Here is a 9,549-nt window from a genome sequence, read left to right as displayed (position 1 = left end):
TCCATCTATTGCACTGCAAATTTTTTTTCCTTATTTTGTTACCTGGAGATATAACATTTCTGTGCCTTTATGTATTGTAATTGTTTTACTATTTTATTTACTATGCACTTATGTCGATGTATAATTGGTTTGTGTTGTAAATATTATTTGTATTTTTACGCTGGGTCTTGCCTAGGGAAAACTATGCTATCGAACGAATACATCGATAGGTCGTAAGGAGAACCAAAGTGTTTAGGATCTTTGGTAGTGTTAACTCTGTCGCGCGGAGCGCGGGCAGAGGGAGGGTCTGGCTGGAGTGGTGCAGTGGAGCAGGTGTGTTGTGTGACGCTCCCGCGAGTTGCCGCGCTTTCGGGGTTGGGCGACATGTAATTGCGCGCGACTTGCTATGATAGTTTCTGACACGGTGTCGCGGACGGGAAGCATTAGCTGGCGCACATCAAGAGCCCGTTTCGCCTGGTGACCGTGTCGAGAAGAAGGCGCGCCAACATCCAGTTTCTGCAACAGCGACGGCCGACAATGAATGACTGTCGCCACCTCCTCGATCGACGGCTTCAAACCTTTAACCAACCAACAAGGAAGACTGGAAGCACGTTAAGTTTTAGAACTGTACGGCAGACCTCAGCTTTTCAAACTGTTCCATTTTCATAACTAAATTACAGCAACGTAGCATGAACCTTTGTTGCTCATTGTCCCAATTGCATTACCAAGCAGGGTCCCTTCCTTTTCCGGAATGAACCCGAGTGTCGTTGAAATTCTAACGCCAGCATCATTCGATTTCACTGCTTTAATTTCAAAGTTCAGTTAAGGTATTCATAGCTGGCTACAATATTTAGATTACACAAGCACAAATTAAGAGTGCGAGTTTTGCTACCGTATTTTAGCTTACCTGTGACTGCAGCTCAGCTTGGTACGTACTAAATTTTACTATTGTTAATTGTTCAGAATCATTTAATTCAAGTTCAACGTTAAATCCCTTATTTCTAAATTGCGTAGATTCAAGTAGCTTTTGAAATGATTGTTGAGGTAGTCCAAGACTAACCTATTTTACTGAATTTCGATGTGCTTCAGAAAGAAAGCTCACTATTAACTTCAGTCACTAAATTAACTTTCGATTTTCCGGTTTTACTAATTCTTTTGCTAAATTAAGTCAGAGTGTAGCGAAATTTATTACTTCTGACAAACTTTCTGTTTTCACACTACACGTGTCAACCTTCAGTTGCCACGCTTCTAGTGCTAATTATATGTGTAATAACCTTCCTTTTTCAGTTACTATAGTAATTGTCCTTAGGACTGGCGACCGTAATTTCCCCCAAATCTCAAATATCTAATTACCGCTAGTTAATTGTTAACGTAACGGCCGCACATTTACTTTCTTTATTAACTTTACCCCTTTTCAAAATTAATTTCCACCAGTTTCATTTGCATTTTTCCTTTCATTTAGATGTAACCCTTTCCTCCCTCTTTACCGACAAATTAACTTCGGTGACGATTGCTTTTCCCAAATTTCCATTAGGTACACGCGGTTTAATTTTTCACTGTCATTAAGGTCGATGAGCGAGGGGGAGGTTACAACCGCAGTAGCTCGTTACGGTTTCGAGAACATACCTTCACCGAGGAGTCAAGCAGTATATTGCTCCGTCCTACGTATATCTCGCGAAGAGACCATGAGGATAAAATTAGAGAGATTAGAGCCCACACAGAGGCATACCGACAATCCTCCTTTCCGCGAACAATACGAGACTCGAATAGAAGGGAAATCGATAGAGGTACTCAAGGTAGCCTCCACCACACATCGTCAGGTGGCTTGCGGAGTATGGATGTAGAGGTAGATCGCTTTTCTACGTTGTACTTCTCCAGCGAAATGCCAGCCTAAGCCATCAAGACGTGCGTTTCATTGGATCTTGTCTTTGTGGTAAGACAGGGGACTCTCGAGGCAAGGTCGCACTACCGACCTGCGTTATTTACTACCCGCGCCGGGGTGCGAGCGGCGGCAGGGGCGGTGCAACCCCGCGGCCGGCGGGGGCGGAATCTCGAGGCGAGCCCATCCATCAGGGGCGGGGGCGGCGGAGTGCGGGATGCGGGGGCGGCACCGGGTCGCAATACGTGTAAGTGACGGCTGCGCCACGCCGCATCCCATCGGCTCCCCGATCACGTCACCTCCTCTGCCGCCCCGGCGAGCGCGGCGCCAATCTACTTTGCGGCAGCTCAGAAAATAGATTACGTGAGCCAGCTAACATGCTGCACACGTCCAATCCAGGTCAAACAAAATTGCTACACGTTATAGTTTCCATTTTCACGTTCGGTTCTTCCCTCTGTAAGTTCCGAAGAGTGTGCGTGCGGGCGTACGGTTCGAGCGTGTGTGTGTGTGTGTGTGTTTGTGTGTGTGTGTGTGTGAGTGTGTGTGTGTGTGTCGTCGAATGCTCACTCCGTGGCCCCCAGCTGGCGAGGGCACACAAGCGGGCACGCGAATTTGAATTGCTTGTCTTGATTTCCACCCGCCCAGACAAGACTGATAGTACGGCTCCCTGGGGACTGTTATTCCTTTTAGCGGGGTCCTTTTCCGCGTCCCATGGGTTCCGTTTCCAGCGGCAATGACCCCCGTCTCATGCATTTATGGATAGCTTGGTGTACACCGGAGTGAGGCTGCACGCAAACACACAACGCGTCTCTCGTGGCGGGCCTTCATGTACAGGTGTTATACTTCGCCCGCCGGAAACTCTAAAAAGAGTTGTTCAAAGGTTTCCGCGCGCTCTCTACGGGCCATGTGAGTCAGAAAAAACTAGTTCGACCTCACTGGCGTCGTTGTATGTGCACTTGTTTCTGCATCTAAATCTGATTCTGCAAGCCACTATACGGTGTATGGTATAGGGTACGTACAGCATTTTTCCCTCCCCTTCGCTGTACGATTCCCGTGTGGTTTGTTGGGAAAAAAGTCTGTCGGGATCGCTGTATAGGGCTCAAAACTTCTCCAATTCTAGCGTCAGGGTCATTACGCGAGATATATGTTGGAGTGATAAGTACGCTTCTTTTTCTCCCTTTGCAGTGCGGAATCTTGCAATATTTTTTTTAACACTATCCGAGATGCACAACATCTCCCACTGCAGCTAGTTTGTTGAGCATTCTGTCGCACTTTTGGCACTGGCTAAACAAACCCAAGAGGAACAGTGTTGGTTTGCTTAGAGTCTTCAGCTTACAAGAGGTTCCCAGACCGACGAGCTGTATATATAATTCACACACATCACATGAGATGAGATGAGAAAAGAAACCGGCTGGGGAATAGCTATATAAAGAATGCATTTTTTCTACTTTTACAGAATCTCCTCTTCATTCTGTGAATAGGGCAGTCCGTTTAGTCCTCCAGTAATATATTTTCTGCCACGATTTTCGAAAATAGTAAGAGATATAAAAGAGCGCCGTTATTACTTGTAGAGTAACGCCGACCGAGTGGGTACCAGTGCAGTGGAAACATGTGAAGACATTGCTCATTGCCTTAAAATGGAAAACGTGGAAGAAATTTTATCGTTTAGTGTCGACTACGCGATTGTTATCACACGGAGCTGAAGCTTAGTGTGATGGTGACATCGCCCGAAGATTTTCGCATTTTCCTGTCTGCTGTTTAGGAAAATCACGAAAAAAGTAAGTCTGGAGGACGATTGGAAGCTCTCTCCTCCCAAATGTGCCATCTCGCTCCGTCTTAGAACCCAATCCGCTTAGGTAACGTACTCACTAGGATTTAAATTTGAAGAAGAATTCATGTAGTAGACAGGAGATGAAAAGGAAGTTTTCGTATACGAATTATGCCGAGTACTGTTGCTACACTGAAGGTAAAATCTTCTTGGGTATTAGGCTACACCACATCTCGATCCCTCTGCTTGGACCGTCTTCAGGATCTTCCGGATTTCCTTTAGCTGAACACTGTCAAAGAGCAAAGTCACACGTGCATATAAAAAGGAGGTTTATATGCGAACGTGACAATGATCTTGAACAATGTTCTACTAATAAGGAACACGACAATATTCTGGAGAAGATTCCAGCAGAGAGGTCGAAACGCCAGTTGTGTAAGAAAAAATTGAAGAGGAACATGACTGAGCTTAACAACCAAAAAGTTATTACCTTCAGTGTCAATGGATGGTCACTCAGGTGAGCAGAGTGGCTCCCTAAATTGTTGACCCAGGGAAGGGAGTGACTGCGATGTTTACTATTTGTAGATCTGTAATCCATGCTGAGAGAACATTCATATTTACAAGTATAAAACGTTGCTGAATGTATCGCATGTTATCGATCAGAGAGAGAGAGAGAGAGAGAGAGAGAGAGAGAGAGAAGGAGGCTAAATTGAAACGCTTCCCCTTGCGGAATGTGTCGCCCATCAGTGAGAGGGACCAAGAGGAAGCTAAATTATAAGTTCCACTGGATGTGAGACAGTTCAGTCACTGCTGCCAATCCGTAGATCGTTTTATGAACAATAAAAACATTCGCACAGGCGGGCATAAAGATGAGAATCGCGCGTACAGCACACCCTCCGTCGTGCCGGACACGAACCGGGGGAAGACGCACCCGCTGACGAGTGTTGCACATCTCTTGGGGCCGGCGGTAGCTGTTCAGAAATCCATCAGAGGCGCTGCGCTCATATTTCCTTTTTTAGCGTGGCAACTCATCAAGCGGGCGAGCCGGAGCCGCTGTCCCAGGTGCTGGCCACGATAGACGCGGCCGTTTCTCACACTGGCCCAACGCTCAATGGAAACTGGGGAAAACACTCGCTTAATTGCTCCGATGCGAATTCCGCACCAGTTCAGAGATCTGCAGGTACTACTCAGTGCTAAAGCATAGCAGTAGTCCCAAGGTTATGTCTGTCAACATCTGCCTTAGTTGCTGCAAATCTGTAGATCAGCACGATTTTGAGTCAATGACCAGTCGATGTCGAGGTCATTAGGGACGGAGCACGTGCTTGGACCGGGGAATGATGAGGAAGGATATCGGTCGTGCCTTTTTTATCCTAGATTTTGCCTTAATGAATTAGGAAAACCGCAGATCACCAAAAGTACGACAAGCACGTGCTCTCGAATGCAAGGCGAATGTCTTAACCGCTTCCTCACTTCGCTCGGTCGTATGTGACATGTAAAAACGACAATAATTTTATTAGAAGATTTGATTTGCCTGGTTGTACGGAAAAATATGAAGATAACTTGAGGTTTCTTTACAATCTTCCACGGCAAAATGTGTGATGTAGTCTAATGAGAATGATATTTTAACTGTAAAATACTTTAAAATTAGTCTATCATAAATAGCGAACGTATAAAATAAGGAAGGCGTCATGCAATGAATGTATTTCAGATGATATTATATACACTCAGCAGAATGTTCCGGAAGATAACCTTGTACTGAAAACTAAAAAAGGCAATATCAGTTTCTTCAAAATAAGAGGAGTTGTGAAAATGGTACATTATCAAGATTTACAGGACATTTAGCACGACAGTCGTAGGCTTGACGTAAGAAAACACCGTCCACACAATTCCACACTTCTCTGTTACCTCTATAAGCTTATTTTAACACTAAGACATCGCTATTTTGTTCCACTGCAGGTAAATGAAGGGATGATCACTATGAAAAAGAGACGAGCGATTTCTTGTCCTAACCTTAGCCGTGCTACGTCTGTTATGACATCGTCGTCGATGGGATGCTACACTCTGTTTTCCCATTTTCATAAACATGCCTTAAGAACTGTGTGTCGGACGGGGCACTGAACCTTGAACGTTTCCTTTGTCAGGCAATCATGTAACTGAGCTACCCAAACACAACCCTTGACCTAACAAAGTTTCAATACGACTATTTTCCAAGGGCCAGTGTAGTATTCAACACACACAGAAGGGAGTAAGAATAAGACGGATAATGAAATCTTAAACATGGCTTAACTTCAGTAGCTGAATGTCAGTAAAGGTGAAGATATCGGAAATGTCAGCTAACCAGTTGAAAATGAAGGTTTATTGGAACCCTTGACCTAGGTTTCAAATGGTTCAAATGGCTCTGAGCACTATGGGACTGAACATCTATGGTCATCAGTCCCCTAGAACTTAGAACTACTTAAACCTAACTAACCTAAGGACACCACACAACACCTAGTCATCACGAGGCAGAGAAAATCCCTGACCCCGCCGGGAATCGAACCCGGGAACCCGGGCGCGGGAAGCGAGAACGCTACCGCACGACCACGAGCTGCGGACTGACCTAGGTTTCGACAGTTTTAAAACTGTCATCTTCGGAAGACGTAATGGATCTTGTTATATCACATGCTGATTAAGTATATACAATAAAGCCAAACGGCTCTTGTCATATGAGACATCCATCTTAAGAACACAAATAATCACAAGCCACGTGTATTCTTATGATAGATGTCTCACATGACAAGAGCCGTTTGGCCTGCTTGGCATGTGATGTAACGTGGTCCATTACACTTCTGAAGAAGACAATTTTAAAACTGTCGAAACCTAGGTCAAGGACTGTAACTGGGTGATTTTTCCCGCCTCCCCAAGACAGATGTTTTAGGCGCAGTCTATGGATTGTTTACAGAGTTAACATTACATTCAGATGTGGTATGGACACTGTTACAAATTTCGTGACATAAAAACATGTGCTTCGGAAAATGATTCGGACAAGAATTTGAGGCTGATAGAGTGTGGGATGATGCTGCCTATTGCATCATAGGTCAAAGACACTTTGCAAAATCTTTTGCGTGATTTTGGAGAGCATTAAAAAGATTCGCCATTCGTAGAGGTCACGTCTCACGATAAGAATGTCGTTTTCTGATTTTTTTATATAAGTGTAATTTGGTTCCCCAAAACTTTTTGGTGAATGGCTGAGGGAAAGACGATTAATAAGCCTGGTGATGGTAGTGTTATTTTCATTAGCGATCCTACGGCTAAGGTACAGCTAATGGTTCCGCAAAAAGGAAGAACGCGGAGAAAATAAAAGTGAAAAATCGTCAGTGACAGCGAGTGTGACGCGAGGTAGCCCTGGCATCGCACGGCCATTTCGCGCTAATCGCCTGCTCCATCGCGACAGAATCACTCGAGAGATTAAACATTCCTCGCTGCTCGGAGCCGTGGCGCGTAACGAAGCGACACGCCGGCGGGCCAAACCCGCCTGGCCAGGGCCCGTGTCCTAGCCTTTAATATTTAGACTGGCGCGCTCGCACGGCCTCAAGATGGCGAGGTGAAATTTTTACGACCCGTAGCGAAGGCAGCACAAACAGCGCACAATGGGTGCGCTCCTACTCGCGATTTTACGCGCTAAGAGGCGTGCCTCTATGGCTGATTCTCTTAAGGTGGAATGCACCGAGGCGCTCGCGCCGGAATGGCTCCCAGCCGGGTAGCCATGCGCGGCCGGCTAACGTGAAATTGAATCACTGCAATTTGCGCTAGCCGTCCCGCGACTCGTCGCACAGCCGCAGACACTGTTTACTACCGTAATTTATGCCCCCTGGGCGTGCAGTACGCACATTGCGTAGAAAACCTTCTTGTATAAAGCCAACATTCAACTATGTAAATGACGTCTCTCTGTCTGTCTGTCTCTCTCTCTCTCCCCCTCCCCAAGGTAGTGGTCGTTCTCGAAACGGTCCTCGACCTGCGGCTTATGGAACACATATTCCATTTCACCTACACTGAATTTCCTCTAAAAGGTAAATGTCTACCAAACAGCTACCAGATCAGTTTTCGGCTATACTGTACGTTTTATTTACAATAACCCTCAAGTTTTTAGTTGTAATATATAGGGTGTAACGGGCATAAGAGCAGATATTCTTGTTAGCAATTGAGGGCGGTGTGCTGAACAACATTAAACCAGTTTTTACGACATTCGCAAAGTTACAACTATAGCTATTACAAATCGTATGTTTTTAAGGTTTGGTAGCATCTACAAGAACATGCGTCAAGAGCACGCCATTAATGGTTATTTTCCCCTAGGCAGCCTGTCAGGCGTTGAAGTATGGACACGTGGACGGAAAACGATCAGTCTACACCGACAGGCGTAGTCCGTTTAACAGTGGAGTTGCAACCGTGCAAAAAACATTATGTGACGTGTTTGAGGAAAGACTATTACACGCAGAGAAATAAAATAAACGGACACACTGATGTGTGTACATACCAAGGTACCACATACAAAAACATCTGCACTTAAGCCCGTTACCCCCTGTTACGCTATTTCAGACGTTACAGAAAAATGGCGACAGCTGGTAAGTTTGGAGTTAAACTTCCCTCAGTAACAGCCGGACGATTCGTAAAAAGCAAGGTCACACCCACCTCCCTTTCTCATTAGCACGAGAACCAGCTCATATACCCTTCAAGGAAAACACTGTCCAGGGGTCTGTGAAACAAGGATCGTTCCAATTGCTATCGAAGAATCTACCAGTAAGTTATTGAAAACAAAAATTTATTCAGCAAATTCAATCAGTTGAAGTATTAAACTTCTACAGAGTTACAAATAGTAGGTGATGTACACAGATAAGAGACAAAACAGTAAACAAGTACTCAGTCCATTAAAAAATACGTAAGAATCACGCGAATGGGACAAACTGCAACAGTTAAGCGGAGAAGCATTTCTTCAGTGGTGACTTGAGCGCTGTTCTGATAGCATATACTGTATGTAGCCAAATAAAAGCAACCAGTTAGAAAGCTGTGGACAAGCTTTGGCAAACTAGTGCCGCTCAGTAATCTGCGATCATCAACAGCTTCTGTCCCGCGATCGCTACCTCGAGTCGACTGCTGGACTGTTCATGACATCTTGAGTGAGAAAACTCTTGTCTAGTGATATTAGCTAACACAAACAGATGTTTGTCCTACTGGCAAGATTAATGGTAATTACAATGGGATTTTTCCCTTTGATGTGGTTCACTTCAACAACAACCCTGGCGTGAATAAATTAAAGCAACAAATTGATTAGATGCCTGGTGAGCAACTGAGTTAATCAACGGTATATTGGTAATTTTTACTTATGGACCGTCTGACAGCAACTGAATAAAACACAATTTTAGTGCCATACGCGTTTCGCCTTTATTTTCTGCAAGGCATCATCAGTGGCAGGTTGCGTGGACAATTTCTTACATACTACGCTCCTGTTGCATTTTTCGTGTTGTTCTTCTTCTTATGAATGCCAATTTGCGGCTTTTTCCTACATTCCACAGCACTATGAACTGAACGCTTGTTTTAATGCCATAGTGCTGTGGAATGCCATTTGGCATTAAAACAAGCGTTCAGTTCATAGTGCTGTGGAATGTGGGAAAAAACCGCAAATTGGCATTCATAAGAAGAAGAACAACACCAAAAATGCAACAGGAGCGTAGTATGTAAGAAATTGTCCACGCAACCTGCCACTGATGATGCCTTGCAGAAAATAAAGGCGAAACGCGTGTGGCACTAAAATTGTGTTTTATTCAGTTGCTGTCAGACGGTCCATAAGTAAAAATTACCAATATATCTTAATACTACACGCAACTGGGGAAGACAGGAATACAAAAGTTGAAGATGAGTTAATCAAGTTTATTAATTTATTTATTCGTCA

This window comes from Schistocerca serialis, chromosome 5 (genome assembly GCF_023864345.2).
Source record: "Schistocerca serialis cubense isolate TAMUIC-IGC-003099 chromosome 5, iqSchSeri2.2, whole genome shotgun sequence".
NCBI classification, from domain to species: Eukaryota; Metazoa; Arthropoda; class Insecta; order Orthoptera; family Acrididae; genus Schistocerca; species Schistocerca serialis.
The sequence above is the reverse complement of the archived record's forward strand: the minus strand, read 5'-3'. Positions refer to the sequence as shown.